The sequence below is a fragment of the Alexandromys fortis genome, unplaced genomic scaffold, assembly GCF_014885135.2.
Source record: "Alexandromys fortis isolate MF-2015 unplaced genomic scaffold, M_Fortis_MF-2015_v1.1 scaffold_102, whole genome shotgun sequence".
Taxonomy (NCBI): domain Eukaryota; kingdom Metazoa; phylum Chordata; class Mammalia; order Rodentia; family Cricetidae; genus Alexandromys; species Alexandromys fortis.
The window spans coordinates 2,700,949-2,712,408 of record NW_026067984.1 but is presented as its reverse complement, the minus strand read 5'-3'; the positions used below and the strand labels follow the sequence as shown (position 1 = coordinate 2,712,408).

Sequence of the window (11,460 nt, the reverse complement as noted above, 5' to 3'; positions counted from 1 at the left end):
AAAACAACCGCAGAATACCTTTGTTGTGTGTGATATTTTACTATTTTGACTTTTTGGGCTTTTTTTTTGGGGGGGTCTACCACCCAGTTCCCAAATAAATGACAGAGGTTTATTCCTAGTTATGGATGCCCTGTCTTAGCTTGGCTTGTTTCTTTCCAGCTCTTCTCAACCTAAAATATCTCAACTACCTTTACACCTCGGGGCTTTTATCTTTGTTTCTATATGCATTTCTTTCCTTCTTACTCTGTGTGACTGGGTGGCTTGGTGGCTGCCCCCTCTGTCCTTTTCTCCTTGTTCTCTTGCTCTTCATAAATTTCTCCTTTTATTTCTAGTCTCTGCCTGCTAGCCCCAGCTGTCCTTTTCTCCTGCCTCACCATTGGCCGTTCAGCTCTTTATTAGAACCATCAGGTGTTTTGGACAGGCCACGAGTCACAGCTTTGCAGAGTTAAATACAGCATAAACAAAACTCACACAGCTTAAAACCACATTCCCTAACACTATAGATATGTGTTTATATGATCTTTGAAGGTCTCTTCATCCCAATAAAGCTATAATCATTCTGTGTTTCACATGGTGGTAGGAGGCAGGGGCTCGTTCAAGTGAATGCATGCGTGCAATTCATTAGAAAGACAGTTATTGTCTACCCATTTTATGTTTTAGAGGGAGGTGGGTACCTGTAAGTTCTGTGACCCATAGGGCTTATTTTAGGAAAATAGACATGTGAAACTTAGATTGCCTAACGCAGTAGAGATGTTCAAATTTAAATGACTCTTTGGAAGGTTCCATAAAATCTGTCAAGTAACTAGTACGTAGAATATACTTTGAGAAGTCCTGGACTGGCAAACACTGACCACTGCCTGTTCTCATTAGACCTTAACATCTCACATGTGGAGTTACACTTTCTGGAACTGACATGGTAAAAACACGGTGAAAGAAACACCGTGACGGCCACGGCGATTTGAGAAGTGTCTGTTCATAGGCTCGCGTGTTTGAACCCGGGGTCCCAGCAGACAACACTGTTTGGAGAGGTTACAGAACATTTAGGACACGAACCCTTCGTGGAGGAAGGAAGTCACCTGAAGCAGGTTTTAGATAGTGGCTTCTCCCACTTCTAGTGTGTATGCCCGCCCCACCTCATCCCCTCTCTGCCTGCTTGTGTGTTAAGATGGATTGCTTAGCTTTCTGCTTCTTCTCCCACGTCTTCCCCACCATTATGGACATCTAGCTCTAGAACAGTAAGTCAACTTAAACTTTAAGTTGCCTTTGATCATAGTACTGTAGTAGGCTACTGAACTATAGTTATTCTTAGGAATACGTTTATGAACAAGTGTACTTTAAGTGTTAAACTATCTTTGGTAAAACTGGTCTGTGGACCAGCCCTAAATTCCTACACAAAGTGATCTCTGCTAGAGCTTAACTGCTTGACAACTGCTGTCTCTTCGCTTCTTTTTTTTAAATTTATTTGTTGTTAAAGATTTCTGTCTCTTCCCCACCGCCGCCTCCCCTTTCCCCCTCCCCCAATCAAGCCCCCCTCCCTCATCAGCCCAAAGAGCAATCAGGGTTCCCTGCCCTGTGGGAAGTCCAAGGACCACCCACCTCCATTCAGGTCTAGTAAGGTGAGCATCCAAACTGCCTAGGCTCCCACGAAACCAATAGGTACAGTAGGATCAAAAACCCATTGCTATTGTTCTTGGGGTCTCAGTAGTCCTCATTGTCCGCTATGTTCAGCGAGACCAGTTTTAACCCAGGCTTTTTCAGACCCAGGCCAGCTGGCCTTGGTGAGTTCCCGATAGAACATCCCCATTGTCTCAGTGTGTGGGTGCCCCCCTCGCGGTCCTGAGTTCCTTGCTCGTGCTGGATGGAAATAGAAAACACTATCCTGAGTGAGGTAAGCCAGACCCAAAAAGAGGAACATGGGATGTACTCACTCATATTTGGTTTCTAGCCATAAATAAAGGACATTGAGCCTATAACTCGGGTTCTTAGAGAAGCTAAATAAGGAGAACCCAAAGAAAACATATAGGCATCCTCCTGAATATTAACCTTCATCAGGCGATGAAAGGAGACAGAGACCCACACATTGGAGCACCAGACTGAAATCTCAAGGTCCAAATCAGGAGCACAAGGAGAGAGAGCTCTCTGCTTCTTTAAACAATGTTTGCTGCAGACAACCTGATCTGCCCTTCTGTAAGTAACACAATTGCATTCTCTTTCCCTTAAAAACCCAAGCCAACCGGAGGTCTAAGATGTTTCCCCTTAATCTGTTTGGGACCATCCTGCATCAGTTAAGATTTCACTTGACTTCTTCAGGTCTCTTGGGAGTTTTTCCCTTCAAGGACTTCCTAACAGTACTTTAGGACCACAACAGCAGAGTAAATACTACAGCTACGCACTAATAATTATTGATCGGTGATAGAGTGTTTTAACTTTCTCACAAGAAGCAAGAAAAGTAGATTAAGTTTTCACGGGAGTCTCTCGCGTTAGAGGAAGAAGAAACTTGAGTTTGTTGGGGGTTTCTTTCGTGGCTCCGAGTAGCAAGCCCATTTCCTTAAGATATTGCGGTGCAGAGCACCCTGCCCATCTGCGCTCTATGCGCTACCATACAGTTCGTGAACCACGCAAGGGGCTGGAGATTGAAACATACAAAGAAAGACAGACAAAAAGACAGGTTGTGCTTGATGCTAGAATGCCCCCTTTAGTGTGTCCAGGGGCAGCTTTTATAGAGATAGCCACGCCCCCAGCCAAACACACCAGAAACCATTCCCCTGCCATCAGGAACTCCCGAGGGTCTCGTGCTCAGAGCAGCTGTAGGCACTCAGATCAGGGGAAAACAAGTTGTTTACAAGAAATTCAGCATCTGGGGGTTCACAGCTTCCAACACTGTGGTGTGGTTCAAAATGAGAAGGGCGCCTTAAAAGTTTCCTTAATTTTTAAGCCTTGATTGAAATGTTTCTGCCATGATGTACCTTTTCCGTGGAACCCCTATCACCTCAGGAGGTGTCTGCTCCTGAATTTCATCCTGCAGATGTTCACTATGCTACATCTTTGCCTCCACTGTGTTTTCCTATCTCAGTGAAATCTGGTGTTTTCATTGCATTCAACATACACTCAGAATTGCTACTGTCTGTTTACCCTGTTTGGTTGTTCTTTGTATCAGTTATCTGACAACTTGTTAAAAGTACACACAGATGGCCATGGGCATGCCTCTGAGCAAATACACTTGTTATCATGGAAAGCCGTCTGAATTCTCTACCCAGGACCCATGTGGTAGAAGGAAGAAACGAACTTCTAGAAAATGTCCTTTGACAACATAAAAAAAAAAAGTAAATGAAGACTATGTTAAAACACCATCCACTTAATTTTTTTTAGAAAGAAAACTACTTCAAAAATCTAGAGGATTGACGTTAAGAACAGAGGTCGCATTAAGTCAAAAGACTTTAGGGAAACAAGTAATTTCTTGAATTTCTCTGACAAACATCTGTAGGAAAATAACTACAAAATAAAAAATCCACTGCAGGAATGCTAGATTCCAGAGCACTGCCTCCCAGAAATAACCAACTGTTAAAGTAATTCATATCCTCTACAAATTTGTGAAACAAATGTTTTAAAATAATTATAGACGAAATTTCATTGAAAGTGTTGAATATTTGATTTGACAATTAGTATGCAGCTCCGTCTCTGCAAATCAGCATCCTCAAAGTTATAAGCAAACACGTCTTCTAGTCAGACTCACTGACTCTAGAAACCCTGACTAAATCCACAGGTTCCTCTAGAGGACTGCTTGCATCGTGGCTGGGAAAGAAAGTGCTGGGATGTCACTTTTGTCAGAGGCAGGGGAGAAAGCCAGGGTTGAATGAAGGTATTTGGCAACTGCAATTAGCTAACCATTTTTGTTGTAGTTGTTGCTTTTCTGATGCTAAATTAAAATGCAATGACTAAAGCAATTTGAGGGGAAATGGATTCATTTTTACCCTCAGAGGTGGGAAGATCAAGGCATCAGGTGATTGCTCAAAAACAAGTGGTCAGATTGTGCTGTTGGCATTAAGAGAACATGCTGGCCTTCAGCTCACGTTCTCCACTACTGTCCGGTCCAGCATGCCCTACCTAGGGAATTGGTGCCGCTCACACTGGGAAAGTCTTCTCACTTCAATTAATACAGTCAATATAATATCCTATAGAGATACCCAGGGACCAGCTTCTTAGTTGGTAATAAGGTCTGCCAACTTGATAATGAATATTAACCATCATTTTGTCTTATTGGGAATCGCAGAGATATTGTAATGTTTTATTTTAGGAGTAGAAGAAAAGAAAACTTCATGTAATCAGAATTACTTTTAAAGCAGATTCATACTATCACGCACCTTAAGACCTGAAGTAAAATAAATACTTTGAAAATATTTATATACTGCATCTTTTAAAAATAATTTCATTTACTTCTGATTTGAGTTACTGAAAGCTGTGTCAAAGTTGTTTACCAGCTCTGCTTCACGAGCACGTGTTGCCTTGGCCTTGAGGATCAGAGGATAAGGTTTTCACCTGTTGGCCCACCTGACCGTTGGGTATATAAGCTTCCGTGGTGCTATTGAATAAGGGGCTTCTTACCAGTGACTAGAGGTCCGTGTCTGTTTTCTGTCTCTATATGTTTCAACCTCCAGCCCCTTGCCCGAAGCTTAGGAACTGTATGGTAGCGCATAGAGCACAGACAGGCGTTGTGAGCAACACCTGGTATTTCTGTAACTGAGACAAAGGAGACAAATACAGGAAAAAACTATTCATGTGATTGTGATCGCTTATACCGAGAAAAGAGTAGAATTCATTAATGTGTCCTGGTGGAAAACCTTTCACCGCTAGTAAGAATACATCAAATGACTCAGCTAGCTAAGACCCTGTAGATGTGCATGAGCAAAGCTCAGGAACGCTAATATTGAGACCTGTACAAACTATGGGTGGGGCTCCTATGGCTCCAACAGAATAGTAATAAGATATAAATTTGAATATATTAGATGATCTATTTTATTGCATGGATTTTTCTTTGGGATTAAAATGCTGTCGTTGGAAGTGAGCACGCTCTGTCTGACATTCACGCAGGTCTGTGTCTCGTGCCTCTTGGCATCTGAGCTCTGCTGCAGCTGTCCTCTTCACACAGGTGCCTCTTCTCATAGACTTTGTTTTTCATAATGCCGCCTCCGAGCCCCGTTTCAGTTTCCTACAGCCACAACGTAGTCTATCACCTTATTTCTCAATTGTTTTAGTATTTCCTTGTTATTTCTCTCTCTCTGCTACTCCTAGCCTCATGAAAGAATTTGTCTCTGCATATCACTTCAATCCTGCATTTTCCAACCCTGCTTGTGACACAAGGGTCACATCTGAGTGAAGGAAATCCTATAGGACAAGCCGAAGTAGCCTTGGAGCCAATGCAAATGAGCAGCCACTAGCATCTGTAGTTGCTGTACTGTTGTGTTTGTGGTGTTGAGACTGAACCTCCGACACGTGAGGCGAGCAGATGAGTCATGTGCTGGATCTCCAGGCATTATTCTAATACACTGTTTTAAATAATCCCCACTGTTAGCCAAAATGATGGCATTTTCTAAAACATGGCCTATACTTAAAATATCTAAAATGAATTAAACAGATAAAGAATGTAGATAATTGTAATCATTTGATTTATGAATGTATGCGGGACAGGATCCCTGTGTGTCCTCATGATTTTTATCATATTAACTTAGGTACATTTCTCCCCATTTGACTGGTCACTGTGCCAGATGCTGAAGGAAGTATGGAGCTCTGAGACTTATGTTTGCACTATGCATTGCTTCCTGCAGATACCACTGCAACCACCATCTGTGTCAGCTTCATATCCATGCAATTAAAAAAATGAAAATCAAAGTCAAATAAACAATCATAAAATGAATTCACGTACTGAACAAGACAATTTGAGGTATTTTTAGTTGTTCAAGTGTATAAAATATCCTTTTACAGAGAGGAGAATCGGTAGAGGTATGATCTAATCATTGGGATTCAAGCTGAAGTCTGCATAGAGAAGGGGCATAGATGTCACATGAGGAAATGCTTGGCTTACATACCAGCTCTATTAATGAACAGCTTGTGTTGCCTTGGCAAGGCTGGTTCTCAGAGGACTAAGCACAGGAGCAAGCTGCTTGCCAAACTCAGGAGGCTGAAGCCTGGGGAGGTTGTTGGGTCTGGAATTTTCAGGACAGTCTGGAGAGAAAACTCATCTCAAAAACAAGAACAAAACCTGGATGACAGATTATTAATAGTCTAATTAATTTTAGTGAAAAATAGTGATTCCAGCAGAGTTCCTGGCATAGAAAAACCATTTCAAAGATAGTTTCCTTTTGTTTCTACAATTAGTAAGTTTTCTGTAATCATTTTTACAGGTAGCTTTACAAACATAAGGCATTGATAAATTAATCTTGAGAATTAAGAAGTGATAGTTGGATTAAGAAATGTTCATGTACCTGACCCGTTAGTACCCAGCTCATGGCAGTATTTAAGTGGTGAGCTCACAGGAAGAAGGAGGGAGGTCACTGAGGCTGGACTTTGGAAGTTTTACCTTTTCCTTGTTCCTTATTCTGTGCTTGATCTGCTTTATGTGTACCAAGGCATGAACAATATCTTCCATTACACATATGCACACACATACATGCAGACTACTTTGACCAGGGTGTTCTGCATGGGGCCCAGATTCAATGCAGCAAAGCCCTATAGAGTGAATGTGCTAAAATTATGTGTTCAAATGAACTCTTTCTCTTGCTAAGTTGTTCTTTCGATATCTTTGTCAAAGTGGCAATCAAGAAACTTTATCTTAAACTCATCACTTAATTCTCCAAATTTTGATACAAATGTATCTTTATAGGCATTACCCAGTATCCCTATGGTTTTCTCTGGGAATCTGTAGAACCTCATGTTTCCCAGAGTCCTATACTCCAAATGCCATTGGATGCCTTCTTGAAGTCAAAATAAGTTTCTTCCAAATTCTTCAGATTTTTCTGCCAACCCAATGACATCCCACCTGAAGTGACTGAGCTCATGCAAGAGCAAGCTGGTTCCCCCCGACTTTGTTTAGTGTTCTCACCTTCCAGGTCCCTATTGTGGGAACTCTTTTCAGCCTGAGGAAGTTCTTTCCTGTCCATTTCTGTCAGCTCCCCTTCACCCTTTCGGCTTTGAGAAGCATCATCTGTCCTGTGCTCAGGACTTGGAGGCACTGGGGCACTGTCAGATTCTGGGACTTTAACCCAGGTGTGTCTGTTGAACTTGTCCATATTGGACATCATAATCTGAGTTGATAAGGACGACTGACCAGGTCTCTTCCTCTTCTGTGGCAGCCTTTAGCCAACCAGCTGAACCTCTTTCCACCCAAATACTAAATTCCCCAGGCTTCTAGAGGACCTAGCTGGTTGTTTCCAGTCTCACCGTTGAGCAGGCAGCTATCAGAAGTTTGTAACATTGCTGACGATAATTGTGCTTCTTAAATGTTTTCCAAAAATTGTGCATTGTGAAATAAAATCTTTATAAAAGTTTTTAAATATAATTTTGTATTTTTTGATAATTTTAATATTTTCTCAATTATACACAATACATTTTTAAATTTTAACTGAAGGAAGGACTAATTTTAGCTCATTTTACTGCTTGATTAATTGTTTTCTTATTTCAGCAATTCCCAGAGTATGGAGAGGAAGCCCAGGATCCTGGTATATGCTAGGCAAGCAATCTATACATAAGCTACATCATCAGGCCATTTTTGAAAAAAACATTAATGGCCAATGTATCATGTTAATCCTGGAAAAATTTATCTTTAAAATGAATGTTGATTGAAACTTTACCACAAGTTGCACCAATAACCAAGAAAAGCAGGTTTCATAATAAATTTGTTTAAAATATTTGCAATTTAGCCGGGCGGTGGTGGCGCACGCCTTTAAACCCAGCACTCGGGAGGCAGAGGCAGGCAGATCTCTGAGTTCGAGACCAGCCTGGTCTACAAGAGCTAGTTCCAGGACAGGCTCCAAAGCCACAGAGAAACCCTGTCTCGAAAAACCAAAAAAAAAAAAAAAAATTTGCAATTTATACCTCAAATTTCAATGTAATTTAATTTATAATGTGTGTTTTAGTAAATACAGAAATATAATAATAGTAAGCATTTCTGCACAAACACCGTGTTCTACAGCCAGACTGAGAAAGACCCTGGGGTCCTGGTCATGTGATAGCTACCACGCTGTTCTGGGGCCTTTGTTTCCTTATTCACAGGATTTGTAAAATAAGCTACAGCCGCGCCCACTGTCCCAGGATGCCTTTTTCCCCCCCTTTGGGAGGTAATAAAGAAAAACTTCTACAATTACTCAGAAGTAGCAACATGACTTGAAATCAATAGTTTCTTTCCTGCTTTTTCCTGCAGTCCACCATCATTGCTACTAAACACACCTGTGCTTGGTCTTAAAGAGATGGTGGAGAACTCCAACTTGTCTAAGTTAAAACCCAGTTATGGGATTCTTTCTCTTTCTAGAGTCCCATCTATGGAAACGAAAGAAAATAGCAGCAACAAAAGGTACTTTCAATATAGTGATTTAACCTGTCGGCTGTGGTGAAGGGTTGATGCTTCTTTGCTTGGAACTTGAAGCTTTGTAGGAAGGAGTTGTTTCCCAAATGTGATAGACCTTATGATATAAATAGAGATGAGTTTGCCTTTCTTCAAAGCACAGCCCCAGTAGACCTGGGGAGTTATTGGCTGGTGTTTCTGGGCAGACATCGTGAAAGGGGTATGGAGGTTGGGACACTAAGCAAACAAGCGGGAAGTAAATAACAATAAGTCATTCTAGGGCTGGAGAAGATGGCTCGGTGGTTTAGGAGTATGTCTTAATTACAGTTTACAATTGCTGCTAAAAGACACCATGACCATGGCAACTCTTATAAAGAAAATATTTAATTGAGGGGTTTGCTTGCTGTGCAGTGCTTCAGTTCACCATAACCAGAGGCATGACGGCATACAGTTCATCATAACCACAGAGGCATGGTGGCGTACGGGCAGTCATGGTGCTGGAGAAATACCGAGTGTCCTACATCTTTCAGGCAATAGGAAGTCAGATGAATGACTGTCAACATCGAGTGAAGTTTCAGAAAAAATGCTTCACAACCCACCCCCATAGTGACACACTTCCAACAGAAAAAGATTAAAGGTGTACCCTCCAGACTCAAGGTCTGGATTAGAGGTGTGTGTCATCCAGCTTCCTTCAGCAAGGCATTTCCCCCATCAGGCCACAGCTCCTAATAGTGCCACTCCCTATGAGTTTCTAGGGGGCAAATACATTCGAGCTAACAGTATTTGACGTTTTTCAAAAGGATCTAGGTTTGGTTCCCAGTATAACATGGATGTTCAAAAGAGTCTGTTCCAGGAAATCTGATGCTGTCTTCTAGGCTTATTGGGTATGATGATGTGTGATGCAGGACATACATGAACACAAACAGTTACACATATAACAAAAGGAATAAACTCTTAGACATGGATATTGACATCTCTGTAGTCCCAGTTCTCTGGAGGCAGAAATAGTAGAGTCTCCAGTATAAGACATCTTGGGTTCGGCCATTCCTCAGTCAGTAGTCAACCAATCAATCAATCATCAGACCATGTCAAGGATCTGAGCAGCTAAGAGCTTCTAAAAAATATTTGAATAGGAATTTCAACTTCACTCAGAATCAGCATCTCAAAGTTAAGAACACTAGAGCATTTATGGCTGGCAACTTTCCTACTAGCTTAGTACTTTCATGTCTGCTGCAATATGTAATTGTTAAATTAAAAAAGGTAAACAGTTGACTTGGGAGGTGGAGGCAATAAATGTAGACAATAAAGCATATAATGGAGTAGATTGTTTGTAAAAGGAAGAGTGGCTTGTGTCATTTCTATCGAATGTCCAGATCTAGCCCAACCCCATTTCCAGCAAATACTTTTTTGTCTCTGTTCTCACAGTATTGTCTGTTCTCCTGAAATCTCAAAAGAAGATCTAGAGAGCAATGATTTGCTCTAAAGATTCTCTAGTTTTCATGATTAAAGCTCACATGAACTCAGAGACTGAAACAGCCTGTACAGGGTGTGCACCATCTGCACCAGATCCTCTGTGTATGTATTATGAATTCCAGTTTGGTGTTTTTATGAAATTCGTGAGTGTGGGAACAAGAGGGCCTCTGTTTTTCATGCTTTCTCTTGGCCTCTCTTTTCTTCTGTTTATTTTGTCCAATTCCAACACGTCAGTTTTTATTTTCTTACTATATTGTTTTATTGTTATCCATTAGAAAACTGTTTTCTAATGAAAGACAGAAAGGAGTGAATTCAGATGAGAGGGGGAGGTAGGCGGTAACTTGAGGGAGTAGAGGGACGGGAAACTATAATCAAGATAGATTATGTGAAGGAAAATGTCTATTTTCAACAAAAAAATTCTGTTTCACTTCTCTATGCTTCACATTCTTGACATTCTGTTACTGCACACCAGGGTGGAAGAATGTTTTGTCTCCAGGATTCCCAAAGATGGTTTCTGGGATCCTTCATGCTGATAATTCATTAAAATTTGAATCTTCGAAGTATGAACCTCAATTTTCCCTCTAGCAAATTTACTCAGTAATATATATATAGTTACATGCACATATAGTTACATGCAGTTGGAATTTGAGTTTGGAAGATTAACCAGAGATCATTGCTTTCATCTACATAGTCCTTGAATCTATTACAATACCTAAATGTTATCACTAGGTCTTCTACTTTGAGTTAGAGTATGTTTTCTCAAGAGCTGTGTAAACTTTCCAATATAGGAGCTGAGATACAGCTCAGGACAGAGAGCTTGCCCAGCACACATGGGGCACTTGGTTCCATCCCTAGCACTGAAAAGTAAATGAAGGGAATAGATGGGAAGGGGGAGGCATTGAAGAACAAGGGAGGGAGAGACAGAGATTTTAAGATTTATATTGGAATATAGTGTTCTGGCTGCACATATGTCTGCAGGCCAGAAGAGGGCATCATATCTATTATAGATGGTTATGAGCCACCATGTGGTTGCTGGGAATTGAACTCAGGACCTCTGGAAGAGCAGCCAGTGCTCTTAATCTCTGAGCCATCTCTCTAGCATGGACTGGGTGTGTGGCTCTCAGCAGAACCAGCCCCATTCAGTGACTTCTTTCTCCAGGAACATTTCAGTTCTTGTTCCTCCGAGAACGTAAGAAATTCTTACTTGGAGAGAGTAAACTTGTTTTATAAACTCGTCTTTAGGAATCCCTACCCTAATAGAAAAGCTTTATTGGAATTAAGCAGTTAAACGCAAATGTCTGTGAAACTTGTCCTCTATTGATTTATTTGATGTCTTGTGTGTTGAATATAAAAGCACAACTTGGCGAGTCAGAGGGTTTGATTTGGCTCACTCTTCCAGCAAACAATCTGTGGCCAACACGGTCAACCCTCAA

General features: G+C 41.2%; 1 long non-coding RNA gene across 2 annotated transcripts; it reads right to left on the bottom strand.

The window, feature by feature from the left end:
* Positions 1 to 1,610: 1,610 nt before the first annotated feature.
* LOC126511547 (uncharacterized) lies at positions 1,611 to 11,411 on the bottom strand. Of its 2 annotated transcripts, none has more exons than XR_007594720.1 (3): positions 7,097 to 11,411; positions 6,084 to 6,256; positions 1,611 to 5,206 (listed from the first exon to the last, which is right to left on the bottom strand). It is a non-coding gene; the product is annotated as an uncharacterized lncRNA (long non-coding RNA). The 2 variants fall into 2 exon arrangements; XR_007594721.1 differs by having other exon boundaries at positions 6,084 to 6,219.
* Between the last annotated feature and the right edge of the window lie 49 nt (positions 11,412 to 11,460).